Below are 24,469 nucleotides of genomic sequence, written 5' to 3' on the forward strand. Positions count from 1 at the left end.
ATAGCAAGGGATTATACTGTAACCAAGAATGGATAAGTAGCACTATACTTGGCCAACTGCCCTACTCCTTTAGGACATGAGTGGAAAACTGGCTGTGCATCATCAATGAACCATGAAGGAGCAGTTAAGCTCCTTTCAGCGTGTCAGACATTTTCCTTGCTCCACCCATTGCCCTCCCCCCACCTTCTCTGCCACCTAGAATAAGATGTTTTCTCTCTTTCCCAGTTCCAATGAAGGGTTTCAGAGCTGAAACATTAACTATTTCTCTTCTCATAGCTGCTGCCTGAATTGCTGATATTTTCCACCTTTTACCTGTTTTTATTTCAGAGTTCCGATACCTGTATGTTTTTGTGTCATTGAGGTTTAAAACAAATTCTAAAGTGTATGAAACACCATATTAACTGCTTGCCTCATTTGTCACTAGTGGTATTTACATAAGGTTGAACGGAGATTAATATATATGCTTGGATTAATGGCCACAATGAAAACTTGGGACTCCCTGAAGTTACGCACCAGGTCTAGCAGATTGCATATGATGATATACTCTCAAGCACAAACTTAACCTATCTTGGGTCTGTTCACTGGCAGTGATTTGCTCTGTAAGGGGCAATCAGCTGTAGCATTCTATACCAAACAGTTGCACAACCTCAGCAAGGTGCTACTGGGTCACCAACACTTTTCTCAGGATTATTCATTTTGTTTGATTTACTTTTCTATTGATTTCAACAACAGAAAAATCAGGTGGACTCTATAACAGATGGCTGAACTGTAATTTCCATTGTTCCCCTTAAGCTCAAGGTAGACATCCTTATTTCCCTATAAGAATTCCCTATCATTTCACCATTATTTCTACAGGAGAAATAGAAGCCTTTTTTAAGTACAGACAATAAATTAAGTGAGGTATGTAACAGACATCTGATTGGCACTGTCAATTTTCCACCTGCATTAAATTAGACCTGATATTCTGTACCTTAAGTCATAGCTTTTGTTGAAATATCTTGCCCTTAATTCTAACTATCTCAAGAAAGGAGACATGGTTGAGGGTCATTTTAAACCCCAGGGTTCTCCAAAATGACTGCAATCCAATCCATAAGCTTTGAAGTCCTGGATTTGTATTCTGGGTGAGGGAAAGCTTTTAGTAAAATATCAGTCATGGCTGAGTTTGATCACCTAGCACTTAAATGCTGAGGATATAATTAAGAGGGGAAGGCCAACTTGTGGGTATGCAGGAATAGATCTGTTGCAGATGTGCAGCCCCAGAAGTTAAGCGTATCTTTGTGATCTAGATGGAGCGGGAATGTTCCCCCAAAGTCTTATCAACATAAGTCTATTTCTTCTCCATTGGCAGTAACCTGTGACAAAAAAATGTATTTCTTCATTACCAGATGATTGCATCAGATTGTGTGAGCAGGATCTTCAGTTGGGATAAATCCAAAACTTTCTGAGTCAGCAAAACCAAAGCTAGAGCTTATTTTGCATTTTTATGTTCCAAGATGACTCAGAGGCAAGAATATAACCTGAAACAAGTTGGCCACGGGACATGATAGCAGAAGAAAGACAAGTAGTAATTTTGATTGAAATACTAATAAAATCTGTGATATTGCATCAATCATCTGATTTTAGCTACTATGCTCTTTTAATTCAATATCACTACTTTTACTGGAGGTTAAGGTTGTCCATAAAGAATTCATTCCATTTATAGTGCTGTTACACAAGACTAAACTTCTAAAGGCTCTTTTGATAATACAGGGGCTTGCTAAGTTTATATTGTAATGAATTCCACAACAGGATCTGCGCAAGACATATTACTATATCTTCACAGTATTCAGGATGCATCTGTTTTCTATGGCCATTATGTGCTTTCTTTAATGAGGCAATGTTCTGCAAATACAACCTAGAAACATGTTTGCTCTATCTAAAGTTTTATGGTAATATTCATAAAACTACAAAGCATGATGCTCTAAAACATAAAAGATCTTTCTTATTTGGTTTTTAAAATTCTGCTCTGTGCAGGGTATAGGGAGATTTAACAGTTATCTATGTGTGGCAGGAACATATGGCAATGTTTACGGAATAAAGTAATGTTCATTAAGCATTTTACATTCAACAGTATGAAGTCTGGCATTACTCCTTGAATTTCTGACACTTCTACTGATCTGCTACCTTCTGTTGTTATGTTCAGATGCACTTTCCAAGTTTAGAAACATTTTACCAAGCACAGTGCATTATCATTACTTTAGACAATTAGAGCCATTGGGGAATAAAAAACTCCCTTGCATTTTTCGCATATAAAAGGTCCATTTAACAACTGTTTTAGAAAATTGTTTTCTGATTGCCTGAAGCAGCAGAACTTTCAGTGTAGGTGAACCTCTTTCTAATTGTCTATCAGGGCAAAAACTTCAAAATCAAGCAATGGAAGTAAAAACAAACTTGTCCTCCAGCAAATGCGACAAAATCCATTTTGTTCTGAGTACCTAATTACAGATTTATATTCTATTTTAATAGCTGCATATTGAAAGAAAAATAGGTTTGGAAGGAGAGTAATGGATATCATCTTCAAAGTCTACACCAACTAAAAGCAATCACTTTTAGCCATCTCCATGCAAGATTGTTAGATTGGTATGAATTACTACCTACCAGCTAGATACAGCATGCTGAGGAATCAGAGGAAGCCTTGGAACATATTTGGTGAATTGAGTTCATTTAATATTTTTCTGATTAACTCTGGAGCAAATAATATTAATGGTATGATTTTCATTTCAGGTCGGTAACATTTAACAATGAAAATAGGAGGCTCTACAATATCTGAAAATAAAAGCGTATGCATGTGAATAGATAGCTGTTAAATCTACCTGCACATGAAACAAATTAAAAGCGGTATAACAGAAAGATCATCATTTTAGAGCTTCATGCTTGCAAGGTTCATGAACATTGCCACAAAGCTATTGATGACAAAAACACAATTTGAGGTTGTTTTGCTTCATGAAAGGAAGGATTCTATTGTAGAAAGCCTAAGGGTCAGTTAAGACAGTATCTAGTTAAGACCTTCTTGCATGTGGGATAATGAAGATCTAGAAAGGCCACTAATAGCCAGAAGAAAAAAAAATCTAGTTTTAAATAACTTAGCTACCCACAATTGGTTGAAGGAGCTGGGTGGGTAAATATCCAAAATGCATGGCAAGTTGTTGAAGGTTTTTACAAGAATAAAGAAATAGACTGTGTTCTGGAAGATCAATTGATTCAACCAGACACAAAACAGAGAACCAGGGATTATACTGTATTTGTAACTTCACTAAGGCCAAAGCTATATTTTTGTGTCAGGTAGCTCTCAAGTAAAATATTGTACATTCATATTTGTTAAATTTACCTCAGTTTTTCTGTTTGGAGCAGAGATTACCTTATGCAAAATTTAGGTTTGCTGATGTATGTTATAATCTTCTTGATCAGTTTCATTAACCCAGGTTGTTTGGAGAGGAATTTCAAAGATTTACTTCCTTTTCCAGGTAATTAAGGGCTCTGGATGAGCAAAGTGTAGCTTTATTGTGATGCACCAGGCATACTATGATATGCCGGAGTTCAGATCATAAAAATAAGCAACATTACACTTTACTTACTTCCATCCAGTAAAAATCCATTAACCAGTATCATCTGTTTTCTATTCTTTAGTCAACTTCCTTTCCATGCAGTTTATTGTTCTTAATGTAATAGACTTTTCTCACCTGGCATTTTATGTAGCCTTAAATCAAATGAGTTGATGCTTCCATACATGTAACATGCATTGTATTTCCGATGCCAGCACATTCAGTTGTTCCTTAAATGAATCATACTTATCTTGCTTTTCCCCAGTGTTTGATAAAGTCACTGTAATATGTGGCTTGAAATTATTGTTAGTAAATTATTATTAGTATAACAAATTATTGCTATACACTTATCTGTCTGTTGGTTGAGAGTGATAAATTCAAAAGCAGTCTTTATACATACTGAACAGCATTTATGAAACAGGTGGTGCAAATAACTTCAATAATACTGACACATTAAAAGAAATCTTCGGCTCTGAACACCTCAAAATTATTACAGATAATTCTGATTGACATATGACCTCAACATTCATTGTTCTAGGTATTCTCCTTCACTAATGAAGTTCAACAAAAATTGGCTCACATTATTTCCCATTGGAATTAATCAAAAATTCAACTAAATTATCTATTTACATCATTCATGTTAGTCACTGCATGAAACATTCCAGTGAGTGTCAGAAATAAAATGAATATGTAATGCAAGTTCTACATAAAATACCCTTCATTAATTTTATTTAGATAGACATGAGACAGAAAATATTTTGTGAGGTAATATTCAGTCAAGTGACAAAATGTTTGTATCTTTTTCAAATCTATTCCAGGTCTTAACTCACTGCCAAGAATCAAGAAAAAAGCAGTACACTGAGTACCACGTTGCCCACTTAAGCACAGACTCGTTGTTTTGCTGGTGGTTTTAGAAATATCTCAACATTTCCCATTAATTGAAATAGATTGCATGGAAGATGATCACTGAACTTCACACATTGTTTCTGCTGTCTCTCAAATTCTTTCCAAAACAGTCTCCGTACATCAAGTTCTGTCTCCATGTAGATACGGGATAATTATTATTTACTTCTTCATAAGCCAAGGCAGTTTTGTCAGGAATTTCTGAATTGAAAATAAAATCCCTTCAACGTGTGCCTTCTTTGCTTGGCTTCTTCCTTGTTTAGGTATTGGAAAAGAGGATAGGAAATGTGAGGCCATTGAAAAGACAATTTGGGGATAAGAAGTATAAATTGGAAGAATTGGATGACCAAGAACCACTATACATATATTGACAAGATCAAGGGTAATGATGGAATGACTTGGGAGCAAAATAGGGGAGCAAAGAAATGAATTAGAAATAACTTATTGACTTTGAAAGATGGAAGAGGCTAGAACGTCATGGCACTTTTGACTTTGACTTTGGATTGGTGAGTCTAAGCTGGTCAGAAGCAGGTGGATTGAACAAGAAGTAGAAATATAAAATGTCATGCGGGAGGAAATTGAGGTGTTAGTTTGGAGAAATAACACAACCAAGTTGTGAAAAATATTCCCTGGCTTGAGACAGTGGCCAGGGGGATTTGGGAGCAAGTCCACAGTGATTTTTTTTTATGGAGAGGTAAGATGATGGCTTTAGTCTTCACAATGTTTGGATGAAGGAAATAATTTCTCTTCAGATGGATGTTGGACAATGTGACAATGCAAAGATAGCAAAGGTGTAAAGAAAACAGAACTGTTTGAACCATACATTATTAGCATTCATACAGTAACATCTTTGGTGTTATGTCTCCAGTACTTGGAAGTACCTGCTTTAGGTAATCCATCTCTCCAAATCCAACAACATGAGTTTTGTGCCAGTTTGTGGTCTTGATCTTCAGACACTCTTGTCCTCAGATGGCCAAAAGCAATGCTAGCACACTGCATTTCAACATCAAAGATTGTTTAGATGAAATTACTTCCATGAAATGGAAAGTGCTCTGCATTTTCCAGGGTCTTATTGTAGACATCTATGGTTGGGGAAGATGGTTGGGGAGGGGCAGTGTTGTGCAGTGTTGTGCAGAAGTTGGTAAATTTCCTTCCTTTTGTGGATGTTTAGTATGGCCTGTCCTTGCATCTGCTTCAGTGAATAAGTCATCTAAGTCTTGGAACCCAGCCCCCGAATGTGCTCACTAGACATTTGGTGCCGGTATTTTCTTTGAGGATTGGATGATGTTGGTTTTGAAAGAGATGGAGTCAAAAGCCAAAGAAAGAGTATGACTTACTACAACAGCTGGCACGGGTGACAGGAAAGGACATTGGTTGGTCAAAACTTATTGGGAAATAAGTTGATGGAAGAAGGAGATGTTTCACATGAATGCAATGGAAGAGGGGAGATAGAAGTAAAGAACTGAAAAAAATGCCTCAATAAGCAAAATATAAAAAAATATTTTATTTTTCAGCATCTATGAATTTGACTGTATGTATTACAAAAGCTGATAAATGAGTGCAGTATGTCAAATTAATCTACAATCTCTCCAATTGTATCATGGGATTACAGGTCAGTGTCTGTTGGTTAAAGGGATTCAAGAGGTTTTCCCTAGATAGGACCCGCCTAAGATCTTGTGTTTGACTATATTTCTATTAAAAAGAAACTGCTTGTACTTCCCACTATGCAGTCAATTATCAGAGCTTACAATCTATGAATTAGCATACAGCTGTATTATAATGTCATAGGACACATTGTTAAAAGTGATTGTGTCGAAGAAGCATTTTCATGGTATGATTCATAACACTGACAGTAAATGCTCCCATGCTGAGGGAAATGGAACAGTCACTAACCAAAGGAAAACTCTTGTCAAGGTCCAATTTATCAAAACACTTGAAAAGAAAATGACTGAGGGAATTAGTATTCAAATATATGAATCACTTTATCAAAAAAACCTTGAGTTGATTCACAGATCTCACACTTTCAGTGGGAAATCATAATTGAAGATAGTACAGAATAGAAAAGAGACTAGTGGCACGTAATTCTCCCCAGTCTGTGACTGCTCCAATTGCAGCTACCCACTTGGGAACACTGGCTTGTGAGTTTATTCTTTTACGCTAGAGCCTTAAAACAAATGATGGTTAACTTTTCCATATTAACAATATCACAGTCATGTACTAATTATGCTCTCATAACCAGACAAAGACCAGCCATTATTAAAAATATTTGCAATGAACTTATTTGCAGATATATTTTTGATCATATACGGAGAGGTGACATGCGCATTAATTCAGCACAGGTTATTGGTAAATCTTCCCTTGCTGATTCTGGCCTCTCAACCTTCAGCATTGCTGCTTCATAACCCTAGAAACCAGTTCTCATCTCTGACACTCACCACTGCTGTCCAACTCCAGGACTTCACCACCATTTTGGCCTCCTGGTTAGAAGAAAGGTAACAAGGATTAGGAGTTGGAGGCAACAACATAATACACAATTGAGAGTCAGTGGCAGTAAAATTGGGAGTCTGTTACCCTCAAGCCCAGAGGCCAGGTGGAGAATTTCAGGCTTGAATTCTTGTTGGTAGATAGATAAAAACTGGGAAAAACATCTCCTATATTAATATTTTAAATGTCAGTTCTCCTAAGTGGAAGATTTGTCATGAATGTTTACATAATTGTGCAGAATAATCTCAATTTAAATTTAATAATTAGTTGTAGTTGTTTGGATTTTCTTTGTTATGTTGCATCAAAGAGCATATTTCACATCAAATGCAATAAGGAACAGTAATTGTGCTTAATGTGAATATTCTGTCTCCTCTATTTTTATTCTGACAATATCTCTACCTAGCACCCGGTATCAATTTAACTATCCATCTGTCCCTTTCTATTTTCCCTCATCCCTGGTTTGTGTTTACAATGACCATCCTTTTCCTTCACATTGAGGTCTTTACCTCTCCATGGATTTTTTATATTCAACTTGAATCAATATATATCAGATCACCAAAGAGTGGCAGAGCATAGAATTGAAGAGAAAAGGCCCGAAGTGATAGCTTTCTGCAAGACTAATAAAATTGAAATCTGCAATTAGTACATGGCCATTGCTTTTGTTGCTTCCAATTTCATTTCATTATGACTGCAAGTAATCAGGAGTAATCTTCACAGGGTGCATACCTCAACAGTTGACCTGATGCTGCAAGTGGTTAGCACTATTTAAAACCATCCCATGTATCTCCTAAAAGGGAGTACAGTTTGGCTGAAAGAAATGGTGAGAGCCTTTTCAAAGCTTGATCTGCGTGATTCTTTGAGGTAATAATAATGCAGAGAGAGAAGACTCCAAGATTTCACAATGCTGTATTCAGGAAGGTGGAGAGGAGGGATACAGGCCTAGAAATTCTATCACTTTACACAATGTTACACGACACAATTTCAATAAAATACAGCCAAGGAAAATTGGAGACTTATTGTGAGGTTAACAAAATTCATGATTTTCCTTCCAGATCTTCTGTTCATCTGTTGTGCCTGCTCTTGGAGATACAAAGGCCTACGTGATGGAACCCAGTGGTATGCAGCGGATGACCTGATGCAGGGTCTTGACCTGAAATGTGAATAATTCCTCTAGTCTCCTCACCTGCTCACACATGCTCCTCAAGCCACTGAGTTCCTCCAGCAGTTTGTGTTTTGCTCCATCAGTGGACCACCGGCTAACAAAACTGACCAGTTCTGCAGAAACTGCAAAGTGAGTCTTAATAAAACAGTAGATGATGAACAATGTCCTCTGCCTACTTCCTGAAATTGTAATGCTGAATAAATGGAGCAAAATTTTTTATGAAGCTGCACTTCTCCCATGCCAATACCCAAGTTAGTGTAAACAGAGAAACCTAACGTTTCTGAATAATTAATAGCCGTAAAGAGCTGCATGCATAGACCAGACCACCGAATGTGGTAAAATCACCACCAGATATATTCAGGCACCATAGATAAGATACTGCAGGGGATTCAGTAATGATTGTGCAATCTTAAAGATAATGCCACAGAACCAGTACCTTCAGCTACTTAACAAAGTTTTTAGAAGATTGTGCATGATAATGTCAAGATTAAACAAATCAAATACACTTTCAGCCAGAAGGATATAATTTATTTAGGTCTGGAGTAGATGAAAATATGCTGCAGCCAGCAATAAAAAGTGAAGTAATCAACTGAAGCCAGGAAACTGAAAACGTAACTGAGCTCAGGTCTATTTTTTGGAACGGTCCAATAACATGCCAGATTCTTCCCCTACCTTGACACCACTTCAACAATGATTAAAGAAAGACAAACCATGACACTGGAGTAAGGATCAGCAAGGACCTCATGAGCTGTCCAAAGGAAGCCTCATCGGTCATTATTTTCAGCATGCTATGACACCAACCATATGTTGAAACTGGTTTGCAACTTTGGAGTTGAAGTAGTGATGAGCCATATCATAGATAATGGACATGAGAGACTCATTGCCTATGTGTCCCACTTGCTAACCAAAAATGGAAGAAAAATTCACAAACTGAGGAAGATCTGTTGGTAATTATTTTTTGAACTACAAGATTTCATCAATTCTTGCTGAGAAGTCTATTGACACTGGATACGAAGTCTCACGTCTCAAATTTCCCACATTAGCTGTATTGTGGATGCCAAGGTGAATCACACTGTTATCTCAGTACAACTTGAACATTGACTATAGGTCATCAAAATAAAATGCCACAGTGGATGTCTTATTGAGACTACCCAATGAAGAAACTAAGCCAAACATCGGGAACAACATTTCTACTATGCAGGCAGTAGATGATAATTTCCCTGTCACCACAGTGGAAATAGCCAGACTACCCAAAAAGACCCAATATTGAAGAAGGTGGAAGAATACTCACTCAGTGGTTGTGCAGATTTTGACACTGATCTGTATGAAGGCACAAAAAAAGTTTCATCACAGACAAAGTTAATTAACAGCCAACCAGTGTCATATAAAATGAAGACATAGGGTAGTGATTCCATGAGAATGGCAGAAGAAGATTATGGACTAATTGACATGGACAGCCAAGGGATTTATGAATGGGCCTAGCATTGACAAAAGCATAGACCTATCCCTCTGTGTCTTTATGGAATATCAGGAAAACCACCTATAGTGACACTTCAGGTGTGGAAGTAGCTGGAATAACTATACCAATATATTCATATTGATTATTGTTGGAAAAGGATTAGAACACCATTGACAGCCATGCCAAGTTTCAGACAATACAATGATCTCATATAATTGATGAATTAAGATCCATCTTTGCCATGTTTGGTTTTGGCCAAGGAAGTCATGACAGACAAACAACCCACAGTTCAGTTCTTTTTTTGTTTTGAACAATTTATGAAGACAAAAGGAATAACAATTCCCTTCTCCGTACCACCCAGCTTCCAGTGGGTACAGGAAAAGGTCAGTGTACATAGTAAAGTAGATAATAAAGGGTCCACTTAAACATGTCCATGAAATATCCATTGTCAGCTTTCCTTCCAAGCTGCTGAGCCTCATCTCAGTCCCTAGAAAGATCTACTTCTGGTGGACTGTTGATGAAAGCTTTTGTTCAACACAATTTGAAGGGAAAAGTAAATGGCAACAGTGTGAGAGTTGTGATTTAAGCTGCGAGGGGAAGAGGTTCAGTCCACATGTTAGAAATTGCATACGGGGCTCTCCTGGCAGTTCAGAGATGCAGAAAGAGGATATTGGGCAGATAGTAGAAGTACAGAGGACTAGGAGTTATCAAGTGAAAATTGCCAATACTTTCTACAACATCCACATCCACCACTTACTCCCTAGTACACAATATCCCATTTCAAATCAAGGAAGATGTGAGATTGAAGGCACTTCTGAAGTGTGTTCTACAACCAATCTTTACAGCTGTGTGAAGAGCCATCTCATTAACTCGGTTCTCAGTAAACCAGCTCACAGTAAGTGACATAGTTCAGTGACTGCCGCAGCAATGAAACACAGGAACCAAATCTGGACTATGCCTCAGAGTAAAAGACTGTACTCAGATTATCATATCATGTGTTGCGATCATGGATCTTTGAGTATTAAGAATTACTATCTAATGCTGAAGGATTAGAAATATTTGTCCCCTTATTAACATGTTCTTCATTTGATTCATGCAGTACTACAGAAAAAGCCAACAGCTGCAATAAAAACAGAAAGTGCTGAAAATACACAGCTGGTCAGGCAACATCTGTGGAGAGAGAAACAGAGTTGGCAAATCAGGTCATTGAACACAGCAACAGCTTGTAAGCAATTGGCAAAGCATCTGTAAAGTCTAAGTTGAAGACCGTACCGAAGATTTATTATAGATGAAAATGAAGCAGGCAGAATGTTTCACAATTAGATAATTGCATTTAAACATTAATTCAAAAAATAGCATGCTTTCTTTAATAAGTACTCCAATGCTACTCAGCCATTCAAAGTTGTAAATAGGCCAACAGCCCTTCCAATAATGCAGAAAACATGCTGGGTCCTCAATTATCTTAATATGTTTTGGATATACAGAAAAGAAAACAAAGAAGACATATTAAAATAGAATCTTCCATAAACTCAGGTCTCAGAGTGTTTAACAACCAACACAGTTGCACTGAAGTATTGTTTCTGTTACAGTGTGGAAATCACGGCCTGCAACTTGTTCACAGCAAAGTCCCACAAGCAACAAAATTAGTATGTTAAGCTAATAAATAGGAACATTTTTAGTAATATGGTCAGGATGTTAAAGGAAATTCCCTTGTTATGTGATGGGATTGTTTACATTCTCCTGAGGAAATATATAGGACCTGAACTTTATGAGTCCTCTGAAGGATGAAGCCTCTGACTGTGCAGCATGTCTTCAATATTTTCTTGCTTTGATTGTCTACAGAGGTTTCTGGTCTGGGACCTGAGCTTGCAATCTTCTGATTTGAAGTCAAGAAAAATGCACCGAAGCACAATCGATACCTTAAGATTGGCCTGAAATGTCACCTCACTTTGAGCTACAAAACTGCAATCATCAGAAATGGAAGAAAATGAACAAGACATCTGTGGATATGTGCTCAATTTATGTCCAGTGCCTATCATTATCAATGACACACTACAGAGTGAAATTTGCATATTTATTATCATCTTGAGATAATTTGGGCATCTGTGTACCTTTTTGATCTTAGTTTACATGAGTTGACATTCTCATGCTGGAGTCTTACATTATACCTCCCTTGAGCTATCAATCATGCATTTCCAAATCAATCCATATTAATCTATTAACAGAAGTTTTCAAAGGCAATATTTTAAGCGTTTACTTTTTTAAAAATAGAAATATTAACAATAGAGTCCTATTTCTAACATTCTTCATATTTGTTTTTTTTAGATATGAAAAATCAGAAATCACGACAGAAGGATGCTTTTGGCAGTGTAGTGTCATACATGAGATTTATATTTCTAAGGGCTCTTAGCCATTGTTTGCTTTTACTCTAGCAAAGGGAAGGCAATTTAATTTAAATAGTATGGAATGTTTTGTAATGGAATGTAAGTAGATTTCGAGGATTTGAATCAATGATGGAGAAAGAACACTTCAATGATATAAGATTACAAATACTAAATTTATTTAAAAATTAACTAAGTGATAAGTGACTAAAATATTAGTAAAGCAATGAGTCTCGCGCTCTTGAAACACCATTGAGATGAAACAACAGCTGATCTGGAGAACTCGACGTCCTTTGTGATCCCAGTCTGAGGACAAGTCCAGTGAGGTCACTGAAACCTCACACTTGTATAGTTATAAAAAGCTTGTGCTTCCTTCCTAATTTTACATGCATTTGTCAATTATTTTAAGAAACTATCTATTCTCCTTAATACAGAAACAAAGTTGTTTACTGCACCTGGTACCACGTTGGTCTTAATTGCCTTCCTGGCATAAACAAGTTTTCCTCATCTGACTACATCACTACATGTTTCACAGCTCCATGTTGCAGAGCCTCATGATTTACTTGTTTTCCAAGTGACCCTGCTTGCTCAGCCTGGGTGCTGTCAGAAGACAACTCTATTTGAATTGCAAACATGCTTCTAACCCTCACACTACAATGTTACCCCTCAAATCAGTAAGTGTTGTGTTGGCTTAATTGGTGGTAGTCACAGCAATGAGTCATGATTGTAAGTAAGATCTAAATTCTGCTTCTCAAGCACAGCATCTCAGCTGATGCTTTGATGCTAAATTTTAGGAGCTTTGGGCTACCTGAAGAGTTGTCTTTCAAATGACATGTAAATAATGGATCAGTTTGTACCACAGGACTACTCACAGAAGGACAGCATGTTCCCTACAAAGTCTTGGTCATATTCTTTGCTTAGCCAAGTCACCAAAAGCAAACTACTTGTTATTCATTCATTTTTTGATCTTTTCTAAGGTAGATTTTCTCATTGAAAACCTAATGTATATTGTTTATATTACATTGAAAGAAGGAATGTATTATATTTTTAATTGTGGAAAATAGAGTTTATGATTGCAGGAAAGCTCATATGGTTATGCATTTCATATTCATTAAATAATTCCTGTAATCTATTCCTCAGTAATAGACCCCATTCAACAGGCTGTGCCAGCAAATCCATGGTAAATACAGTCTGAAGCTTTGAACTTTCTTTTCTGCATTCTGAGCACATTGTTGTATTTCCACCATGAATCTGTTTTGTATTGCAGGGAATTAACAAGAGATTATGGCAGAATCTGAGGTCAGCTTTCTAAATCCACTCTCCCTCTTCATTTGTTTATTGTTCTTACTAAATTCTGCACAGTAAAAGGAGTTCATTCATTGATGTTTGTTTTACTTGGAGCCCTTTCCTCCTATATTGCTCAGAAAACTGATAAACTAGTGCAGTTATCTTTCCTCTAAGACGATTCAAGTTTAACTATAACATCGACTACTGAATTTTAGATTTTTATTTAAACATGGAAAATTGAGGCAATATTTAAAGTAGCCACTTTTGACCCTCAAGGAAATTGTGCTCCAAAAAAAAACAGGGAAGTATCAGATGACAAACTACAAGCCATGCTGACATAGTAGCAAGAGAGACCTATACAAACTTAAAAAGATCCGTGACTGTCACTAAAAGCAGTGTGGTAGTATTGAATAGTTCCTCTGTCTGAGGGCCTCCAGTGTCCTGGCTTCACTTGTTCTCAATCCCTTGAATAACATTCACGCACATTGATGGTATGGCTATTCCCACATTACCCTGTGGAACAATCAGCCTTGTTCCTTTGTGTGGTGCAAGTGCAGTAAGAAGAGATGAACAGTAAACCCCTGAAAAACTGTGCATGGGAGTCAGATCCAACGCAAGTCAAGGATAGAAAATAAAGAGATGGAAATCACATAAGAACAAAATCTATTCTTTGTGCACTGAGTCACTGAGGAATTCTGTGGCAAGCAGATTGAAAGGTCCACTATGAACAATATATTAGGCATCGGTTCAAAGTGTTCATTGACCTGATTATGTTAGGCCTGCCAGATTCACAGGAGGCAAACAAGTGTCTTAGGGTTGCAATTGTCAGATTGTACAGCTTGCATGAGAGATTCAGTGCAGCAACTCTCTGTGACCTTAACTGCTCAATGCCAAATTTTCTCCAGCAACTCTAACTAAAAAGAGTTCAGTTATCACAATCAGAAGAACCAAACTTCAATATGAATGAGTCAAATATAATGAAATTGGAATAAAAATATGCATAAAATATCAATAATATTTCCTCATTCTTTGCATTGTATTTAATAATATTTACTTATCAAGAAAATGTCTAATTTTATGGCTGCAAAATTCATTTTCATAATATCTATTGCTTGGGTATTACCAGTGCCAAAGTGGTTTTCATATTGTCACTTGTGTGTGTGTGCATGCGTGCTTGTGTGTGTGTGTGTGTGTGTGTGTGTGTGTGTGTGTGTGTGTGTGTGTGTGTGTGTGTGTATGTGTGAGTGTGAGTGTGAGATGCTGTATTAGTAAGGCTGTTTTAACCATGTCATCCTGCAGAAATGTATACAGTGCATTCAACATGCATAGTTAATTTGGCAGCAGTGCTCTAAGTTGAAGCTCAAGCTCGTGCCCGCTCTTATCCTTAGGCAGCAGAAAATACATTTAGTAGCAGAAAGGAATCTTCACCAATACCTGTTAAAGCAATTGCAAAATACTGGCAGTCCCCAGTTTACGTGAGGGTTCCATTTCTGAGAATTGTCCGTAAGCCAATTTCTCTGTAAGTCAGAAATGTCTGTTACCTGCAGCTACCCATACTACATCACTGTACATACACTTGCTATAATTCTTTCGTTTCATCGAATAATCACCCTAACACTACCCATAATTAACCTAATGGAATATATAGAGTATTCCAGTCATTGATGAATACCACGAAGCATTTTATTGCTATTATTAGCTTGAAAAACATATGGGAAAATTTGCCTAAAGTTAGATTTCTGTAGGTCAGGTCATTCTTAACCAGAAGTGCCTCTGTACCTGCAGAGTAGTTGCTGATTGACATACATTAGATATTGCTACAATTCTATAGAGATATCATTCTTTTCAGAAATCTTTAGGTCAGCAAAGACTACAGATTATGCTCTGGCATGTACTGAAGGACTTTAGCTCGAGTTCATGTTTCTGCCCAACCAATTGCCCAAGACACGGGAGCATTAGTAGGAATTGCCCTTGAAATAGCATGACTGGGAGAATGTGCAGAGGATACCCAGAGCAGGAAAAGTGAATAGAAGTGGCAGGAGACAGGGAAGAGCAAGGGCTTTGAGTAGGTGATGATATCCATGCAGGGTCTTTCGGGAGAGATTTTCAGTGACAATTAGTGTGTCCAATGGAAAGCCCCAATCAGTGAAGACATCATCATTGATGCACTCAACCAACACTCCAAACTCAGACAAGGTGAACACTGCTTTACTAGGTCACCACTGCCATAACATTATGTGCCAACCTCTTTTCAGGGTGGAACTGGAGGCTTTTGCAACCTCTCCCAGTTTGTCATCCACTGTCATGTGGAAGAGATCACTGGCAAAGAGAGTTGGCAGAATTTCAATCTCTTCTGTCAGAGAGCTGCAGGTGACGTACACACGTGGCTCTGCGAGAATTATAGATTTTCTCACAAAGCCGGAGGCCACTGACTGCAGTCCCGTTGCTTTGTGTACACCACCTGCCAATTCAAAGAAATGCAGCAAATAGAGAGGATTCCATTCCCTTAATATCCAGCTGCTATTTGACAACGCACATCACAAGATGCTGGTAGATGCTGACAGCTGTCAGGATGCCTTCATTTGTCAGTAGTCTCCTATAAAATCTTAATTTGTGCCACTGCAGCATTTTAAGATTGAACAGCAACAGCTACTAAGTGACAAGAATCCATTACACAACCAACCCACAAGCGAATAACTTGCATAAAATGAGGTCCCTGCTCTAACACTGGTATTCGCGAGTAACATTTCCACTGCCTGTACTGGCCTGGAGATGCCTTTCAGTAGTTTTCAGAGCAGCTCCTGGAGCTTGTTATGGTTAGCTGTACGCTGCATTAATCAGCAATTTGGAAGATACAGCCCTTGGCGTCACCTCTACAACTAGAACATGAAAGGAAGGAGGAAATAGAAAACAAGAACAAGAGAAGACAACATAGACCAGACCCATTCTGATCAGACTGAACAAGCTACATTATCAATAAACACAACTCCAGCACCACAGTCCCCTTTTCTCTGTCACCGGCTATCACAACTTTAACGTTATGTCAATATAAAGGCTGTAACAAAATAAACTTTCCTTACTTATATATGCATGTTAAATATATATATGCATGTAAATGCATGTTAAAATGCATGTAAATGTACATTTACTCAGTGCCTGCCCTATTGTTTGTGATCAGTGCTAACCAAATGGGTGCATTTGGGCTGATGGAGATCTGCCTTGCAGTGGAGATGACTGCAGATTGCTTTGGTCAATGATCCTTGGTTTAAGGTGAAAAAGACTGAGCTTTGGATTACATCTTCTCACCAGCCTGGGCTGACTGTTTGACTGGAAACAGTAAGAGCACAAGTGGAGAGCAGTGGTGGGAACATTAAGGTTGCTGTTACGGGAGAGGGCAGCAGATTCATGGTTCATGGGACTATTGCTGCTATCTTAGGAAATCACTTGTACAAGTCTAACAGCTTGCACCTCACCATATACTGATCCCACCTCCAAAGTGAGTTCAAAATTGCCAAGGGTCTGTAACTATTGGTTGTGAGTGTTAAAACAATGAGATAATTCATCTGTATTCTTCTCTCACTCCACAGCTATCACTGAGTAAGGTTGTATATCCAGGCTATCCAAAAGGGGGAAGGTGCAAGGGTTAAAAACAAACCGCTGGAGGAACTCAGTGGATCAAGCAGCATCTTTGAAGGCAAAGGGAATTCATTTTCCAAACCAACCCTGGCACCAGTCCCCAGTTCATTCTCCGCTACATTGATGACTGCATTAGTGCCGCTTCCTGCACCCGTGCAGAACTCATCAATTTCATCAACTTCACTTCCAACTTCCATTCTGCCCTCAAATTCACTTGATCCATCTCCAGCACCTCTCTCCCCTCTCTTGATCTCTCTGTATCCATCTCAGGAGACTGATTATCCACTGACATCTATTACAACAAACCCACTGACTCCCACAGCTACCTCGACTACACCTCCTCCTACCCAGTCACTTGCAGGATGCCACCCCCTTTCCTCAGTTCCTCCGTCTCTGTCGCATCTGTACTTGTGATGAGACCTTCCACTCCAGGACATCTGAGATGTCCTACTTATTCAAAAAACAGGGTCCACCCCCACCCCCACCCCCACTGTTATTGATGGTGTCCTCACCCACATCACCTCTATTTCTCACACTTCTACCCTCACCCCATCCTCCTCTAGGCAGAACAAGGATAGAGTTCCCCTAATCCTCACCTACCACCCCATCAGCCTATGCATCCATCCCATCATTCTTCGCATCTTCCGCCACCTACAATGCGACCCCACCACCAGGCACATCATCCCCTCCCCTCACCTCTCCACTTTCCACAGGGATCACTATCCCCGTAACTCCCTCGTCCCCTCATCCCTCCCCACTGATCCCCCTCCCTCCCCAGGCACTTACCCCTGTAGCCCCGCAAAGTGTTGCACCTGCCCCTACGCTTCCTCCTTCACCACCATCCAGAACCCGAAGCAGTCCTTCACGTTGTCATTTATTGCATCCAGTGCCTCCGGGGCAGCCTCCTCTACATCAGTGAGACCGGACGCTTCATCGAGCACCTCCTCCCCATCCACTGTGCCAGCCGGGATCTCCCAGTGGCCAGCCATTTCAATTCCACTTCACATTCCCAAACTGACATGTCTGTCCATGGCCTCCTCCACTGCCAGGTCATGGCCAAATGCAAAGTAGAGGAAGACCACCTCATATTCCGCCTGAGCAGTCTCCAACCTGGCTACTTGAATATCGAATTTTTAAAATTCCTGTAACGACTACCTCTGTTCATTTTCCTCTATTTTTCCTTTTTTTTTCTCTCCTCCTGTTCCAACTGGTTACCATCATCTTATGTCTTTCCCCTCCCCCCACCCTCTCCATCTGCCCATCACCCACACACTCCTCCCACTGGTTCCCCTCCCCATTTCCCTCCCATTTATGCCATGCTCTGCCATCCTTTCCTATCCAATTCCATTATCTTCAGCCCTTTGTCACTTCCACCTGTCACCTCCTAGCTCTTGACATCATTCCAACCCTCATCTGCCTCTCACCCCCCTCACCTGGATCCACCCATCTCCTGCCAGCTCTTGCTCCATCCCTTCCCTCCACTTTTTTATATTGGCTATCTCTTCCTTTGTTTCCAGCCTAGATGAAGGGTCTCAACCTGTAACATCAACTGTCCATTTCCCTCCATAGATGCTGTCTGACCTGTTAAGTTCCTTCAGCCCCTTTCGTTTTGCTTAAGTATTTATAAAGAGCCTTCCATTACCTCAGGTGACCCGAAAGTGCTTCACAACCAGGGCAGTCCTTTTGAAACAAAATCATATAATAAACTATGAAAATGTGCGTAGCTAGTTTGAAGACAGGATTAAAATAATGAGCAGAATATCTTTCTTTAGCAAGTTATTTGAGGATAAACATTGACCATGTCATTGGGAAGAAGTCTGCATTGTTTTGACATAATTAAGCACAAAATCTTTCACAACCATTCTGGAGGGCATTTGAGGCCTCAATCTAATTACTAATTTGAAAGAAGCCATCTCCATTAGTGCCGCAGTCCAGATACTGCAGCAGATTTGCCTTATGCAATCCAGGAAAGGAATTCATGACAGAAATATTAAAGTCATCTTTACAGATACTAGGAAGGCAGTGTTGTTATTAGATATTGTTCTGGGAAATGGGATAATTAATCACTGGTGCCATGCTGCCTGAGATAATAATTAATTCCAAATGGCTCTCTTCTTCTTCATCTTCCTTCTTCTTCTCACTCTAATAAAAAATTACCAATGCACTGAAACATGCATCAATTTTCCACAAAAACTTGAAAGGCAAAATGCACAGGAGGGAAAGAGGGAAAACGTTGAAAGGGACAGCTACTGCTTCCAGTAATACACAACACATAGCATTTGCAGTGTATTAGAAATGCTTTTACAGCCAAATTCTTCTGAAATGTTTTCTATGTAGACCAAACATGTCAAATTAATGGATCTCACAATTCTATATAGTTAATGGTACGGGATGTCAAGTCCCCCAATCAGAGTTACTCAGCCTGGGAGTTTTTTTTTATTATTGAGTTTTGATCTCCCCCTCTATCCCCACCCCCAACCCCAGCATATGGTTCCTTTCTCCCAGGACTGAGATCCAGCTCTGACACTCGGAAGTGACCAGAAATGAAGTCAAAACAAGGGTGGACAGCAAGGCTGGAGGCCTGAATATTAGAACCTCAAGAGAGAAATATATGCAGCTTGGGACACAAGAGGTGGAAACTATGATGGCATTAGGATAGATTAAGACAAGGCAGGGAAAATATAGGAGGGAAGGTAACAGAAACCAGATCTCAGACTCCTGAAGAGAATAGTGGAGCAGGGAGCAGAGGAAGGGGATGTTGTCTTGAGGAGAGAAGAATATGAAGAAATTGAGGTCAGACACATAAAGCTTGGAGAATGGGTGAGGACAGCAGAGAAACATAATGAGATTGTGTAGGCATGGTGCCCAACATTTCTTTCATTCTCAGCATTGAACTGTGTGTATGAGTGATGTCAAGGCAGGACAAACCACTAAAAGGAGGAATAAAACATGAACATTTTACTACTGGGAAAAAAGTGAAAGATTGTTTCTGCTGGTGTGTAAATGTGAAATAAAAAGTGGGAAACCAAAGAACTGCACAGTCTGACTTAGTTTTGCCAGCTCTTCTCATTGAACTGGGAGAGCAAGTGAAGAGAACACAGCACATCTACACTCCTGCTCTTAGGAGGGCATTTGAGAGCGGGAGTGTAGATGTGCTGTGTCCTCATTATCAAGACAAAGCCTGACAACTTCCTGTCTCATCTGACAGTTCTCTGTAGGTAATCTCACTGAATTTACAGCCAAGGCCCCGAAGTTCATCCAAGATTGGAGTTTGGCTTGAACTTAATAATAGATGAGAGCTACTCACACTGGGGGCACAGCAGAATGCTCATGACCTTGAAAGTCTTCCTGCCTGCCATCACCATTCACTAAAGACTAGTGACCATTAATTTGTAGGATAGAATGCCCTCAAACTGGAAATCTTTTGAAGGCTCGATCATGGGTCCTGAGGTAAAGTAAGGCATTTCTGTAACCTCCCAGGAGAGACAATTGATTCCCTTTCATTCTCCGACAACTCTTCATATTCTGGTTCTCAATAAATATCCTGATACCTGCTTGATCTCAAAAACACTCTCATTTCAAAGGAGTGCTTGTCTGAACGGATGAATCAGGAAGGGATAGGATTCATTGGTGGTAGCAGACTGTTAGATGTCTGTTGTAGCCACATTCCTATTTCCTTATAGAACTGGATGTGGATGAGAGTGCAGGAGTAATGATGAGTTAGTTCACAGACAGCATACAATTTGGTGCTGTTATCGATTGTCAGGAGGTTAGACTTTGGTTATAGAATAATATTGATGAGTTGTAAGATGAACAGAGCAATTCTGAAAAATGTGCAATGATTCATTTTGGGAGGATTAGTAAGGTGGGAATATACGCAATGAATGGCAGAACTAAGAAGTACTTAGGAACAGAGGGACCTTGATGCACACGTCCAAGGATTCTTGAAGACAGCAGTGCAGGCATACAGGTATATGTTGTTTAAGAAAACATACAGGATACTTGCCTTATTAACTGGGACATAATATATAAGAGCAGGGAGGTTGTGGTATGCTACATAAATAATTAGTTAGGCCACTGCTGGAGTACTGTGTGTCATTCCAGTTGCCACACTGTAGGGCAGATGAGGTTGCATTGGAGAAGGTGCAAAGAAGATTCACCAGGATATTGACTGGGATGGAGCATTTTAACCATGAGGAGAGACTGCATAAGCTCAGTTGTTTTTTTCTTGGACCAGAGGAGGATGAGGGGGGGACCTGATTAAGTTATTCAAAATGATGAATGACATTGATAGGGCAGATAGTGAGAAACTTTTCCCTTTAGCTGTCTATGAACAGAGGGCATAGGTTTAAGGAAAGAGGTAGGAGTGTTAGAGGTGATTAGATGAAGGGTTGTATCATCCAAAGGATGGTTAAAACCTCGATACATTGCTTGAGGGGATGCTGGAGGCAGGCACTCACATCTCAGAAGTATTTATATGTGCACTTGAAGTGCCTAAATATAGAAGGTTATGGGCCGCATGCTGGAAAATGGGATTAATATGGATAGGCCCTTGATGATAAGCACATCACAGTAGGTAAAAGGGCACGTTTTTGTATTGTGTGATTCTATGATTATAACATCACAGTTCCAAACAGTTCTTAGACTGACTGGCCAGGCCCATGAGCAGAGTTAGAACCTAGAAGTGTTTAATGATGTGACTTGGTGGGTTAACCCTACTCATGAAACACCTCTGCAACTCTTTGATAGATGTCAAAGCCCCATATCCAATTTTGTCAATATTCTTCAATCTTTCCAAATATACAGACATATTTTTAAACCCATAAGCTTGGCATGACCCAGTGAGGGATCCAAGATCAGATTTTCTAGCATTATTGATGTAGGAATCTCGGCAAGCTTTTGCTCTGCCTTTGAACTCTGCTGGGAATCAAGCAGCAGAGCACAGTTAGGAAATTACCGTAGAGTTTGGTCAGTAAGCTTGGGAATTTCACGTTTGTGCAAATATCCTGCAATTTATCACTTATTCTGGGAAATACCAACAATTTTGTGCAGAACTGTGATTGAAGCCGAACAAAATTCAGGCCACTCATTTCAGGAAATGCTCTCAGACTTACAAATGGAACGCGTGCAACTAACCATTGACAGCAGGCATTTCAAATCATCAGAATGCATGTAGATAGCAAAAGGTTTATATGCAGGTCAGCAACTAATCCTACTCCTGAGTGAAAGCTTGATGGCCAAGCCTGAGAACTCAATGAAGCAAATAAATATGTAGATTCTAGAAATTTGAAACGAAATCAGAAATTGGCAGAAATACTCAGTAGGTCAGGTCACAGCTCCAGAGTTATAGAAACATAGCAACATTAAAAATAGGAGCACAAATAGGCTATTCAATCTGTTGAGCTTGTTCCACCATTCAATGTGAACATGACTGATCATCCAAATCCAGTTTTCTCCCCATATCCTTTAATCCCCCCAGTTCCAAGAAAAAAAAATCCATTATTTTCTGTGTTTTAACTCTCCTGTTTAGACCCGAAGCCTCTGATAACTTAATAGAATTACAGGGCCTCTTCAGCTGACCAGATGAACACCAAGTCTGGGATCTTCTCTTTAACTTGAGACTTTAAACTGAAACTCCACCTGATTCTTCAGATTTCTCTCATGCAGTAGCTACCACTTACTGAGGACTATAAATGTGTTCAAAGCAGGAAGGAACAAATTTCCCTGATGCTGCTCCCGAGCACTCAGTATGAAAATAAAAGTGTTTCCTGCTGTGTGTGCTGAAGTGAGTCCAATAGTATGAATAGCCTACTTCTCTACTGTAATCATTCTATAATTCTGGTTCAACACAGCAGTGTATGTGCATTGAACTCTGCCTTTTAAATTAGGTTCGAAAAGAAAGTTCCAAACACATATGTTAGTCCGTTAAATGTATAATACATGGAATATAGGATCAATTTACACCCAAGGCAATTATATTTTTTAAAACTTCATGCATTTTCTTTAAAATGAACAGTTACACTTTAATTTGAAAATGAAATACAATAATTATATCTGTCTCAAAAATGGATTTCTCCTTTTAGTACTTCAATTCATTTGTGTCACCTGTTGACCAATAAGACATTTGAAACAGCATTAGGGCAATTTACGCCCAGAATAATACATTAAATCAAGACCTACATGGTTCTGAAGAGACCGGCCCCAATGGAGTGCAGCTACCGACACTTTATTGTGTTCCAAATACACAGAAGGGCATCAGCACCAGCCCTCATTGCAGCTACACAGCAACAACAAACATAGTGGCTGACTGGGAGGAGAAAGAGGCTGAAGGGGAGAAGAAGAGACCTTCACACAGTTCTCAGAAAGCGGAAGTCTATAAAATAGAGATTCATTCCGGAAGCCAGGCTTGTTCACCAGAGGCCAGGACACCCATTGAGATACCATTGCAAAAGAAGCCTGGCAGGGCTGGCCGCAGTAATTTCCTTCATAAGTGATAACCTCCAGATCAAAACAATGCATAAGAAAATTTGTAACCTGTCTAGATATGTCAAGATGAATTCTTCAGTATACATATTGTTCTTTCATACACACACACACACACACAAACACACACACACACACACACACACACACACACACACACACACACACACACACACACACACTCTCCATTGGCACTTTACCACTTCTATCACCCATACAGAGGTCAAGGTTCCAAAGGCTTGATAATGACCAGCTCACGCAATGTGTTTCATCATGCTTAGAATTCACTTGCACAAGATGGGGGCTCTTAAAGAAGAAACCATCCTCCGGGAAATGGGCAGAGGTGTTACTGAGCCCCAAACCTCAGTGACTGGGATAGAAAGGGAAGAGCAGGTGAGGTCAGAGTCCATAACTTCCACTCCACTGCACACTTCTTTGCAAAGGATCAGCGATGCCCCATGACATGGAGTGTGCTGCTTCAGCTGATCAGGATTTTGGAGATACTGAAGGTGGGACATACAAAATGAAGCTCCTTCCATGCACTCTCACGCTGATTCAGCTAGAGGTCCAATCTCTGCCACAATGGAGCAGATCGAAGCTCAAAAGGAGTAGAGACATGCTGCCAGCAACCTGGTGGGTGTCCCCATTGAACAGAGAGATGCCCTTCATGAGCAGCTTGCAGCTTTCACTGGACATGGGTGTGCTCTCCAGCAGCAGCTCACAGTTCACCAGGAGCAAAGAGATACTATACTTGAGTAGTAAGCTGTTCTTCACAAACTGACAGAGCTACATGTCAGCAGTTTGATCTCCTAAAGAAGCAGGGGAATGGCACACGAGAACTTGTCTTTCTTCTGCAGAAGAAACATGCACCCCCTTCCCACCAATCCCCCTCACCCACTCACACACCTTTTCATTGAGAGCAAAATCCTGCTCAATTAGACAGAGAGCTGACTTCAAGGAGAAGAATGAAGTCAGCAGAGATCAAAAACTTACGATTTGAGATCTGCCTGCTAGATTTGCCACAGGCCTTGAAGTTGAAACAAGAATTGGGCTGTCTTTGTGCCAGCAAATTGTTGTGTTATTGTCCATCCAA

At 39.5% G+C, this 24,469-nt stretch overlaps 1 long non-coding RNA gene across 2 annotated transcripts in view; it reads right to left on the reverse strand.

The window, feature by feature from the left end:
* LOC127576023 (uncharacterized) overlaps window positions 1–23,197 on the reverse strand; it is a 34,825-nt gene extending 11,628 nt beyond the window's left edge. The window contains exons 1-3 of one of the 2 annotated variants that reach the window (XR_007957159.1): window positions 23,074–23,197; window positions 9,422–9,450; window positions 6,920–6,961 (exon numbers count right to left, since the gene is read on the reverse strand). This is a non-coding gene — a long non-coding RNA (uncharacterized LOC127576023). The remainder of the gene's footprint in view (window positions 1–6,919; window positions 6,962–9,421; window positions 9,451–23,073) is intronic. The other variant, XR_007957160.1, reaches the window with a different exon arrangement.
* Window positions 23,198–24,469: the final 1,272 nt, after the last annotated feature.

Source organism: Pristis pectinata, chromosome 11 (assembly GCF_009764475.1).
Source record: "Pristis pectinata isolate sPriPec2 chromosome 11, sPriPec2.1.pri, whole genome shotgun sequence".
NCBI lineage: Eukaryota > Metazoa > Chordata > Chondrichthyes > Rhinopristiformes > Pristidae > Pristis > Pristis pectinata.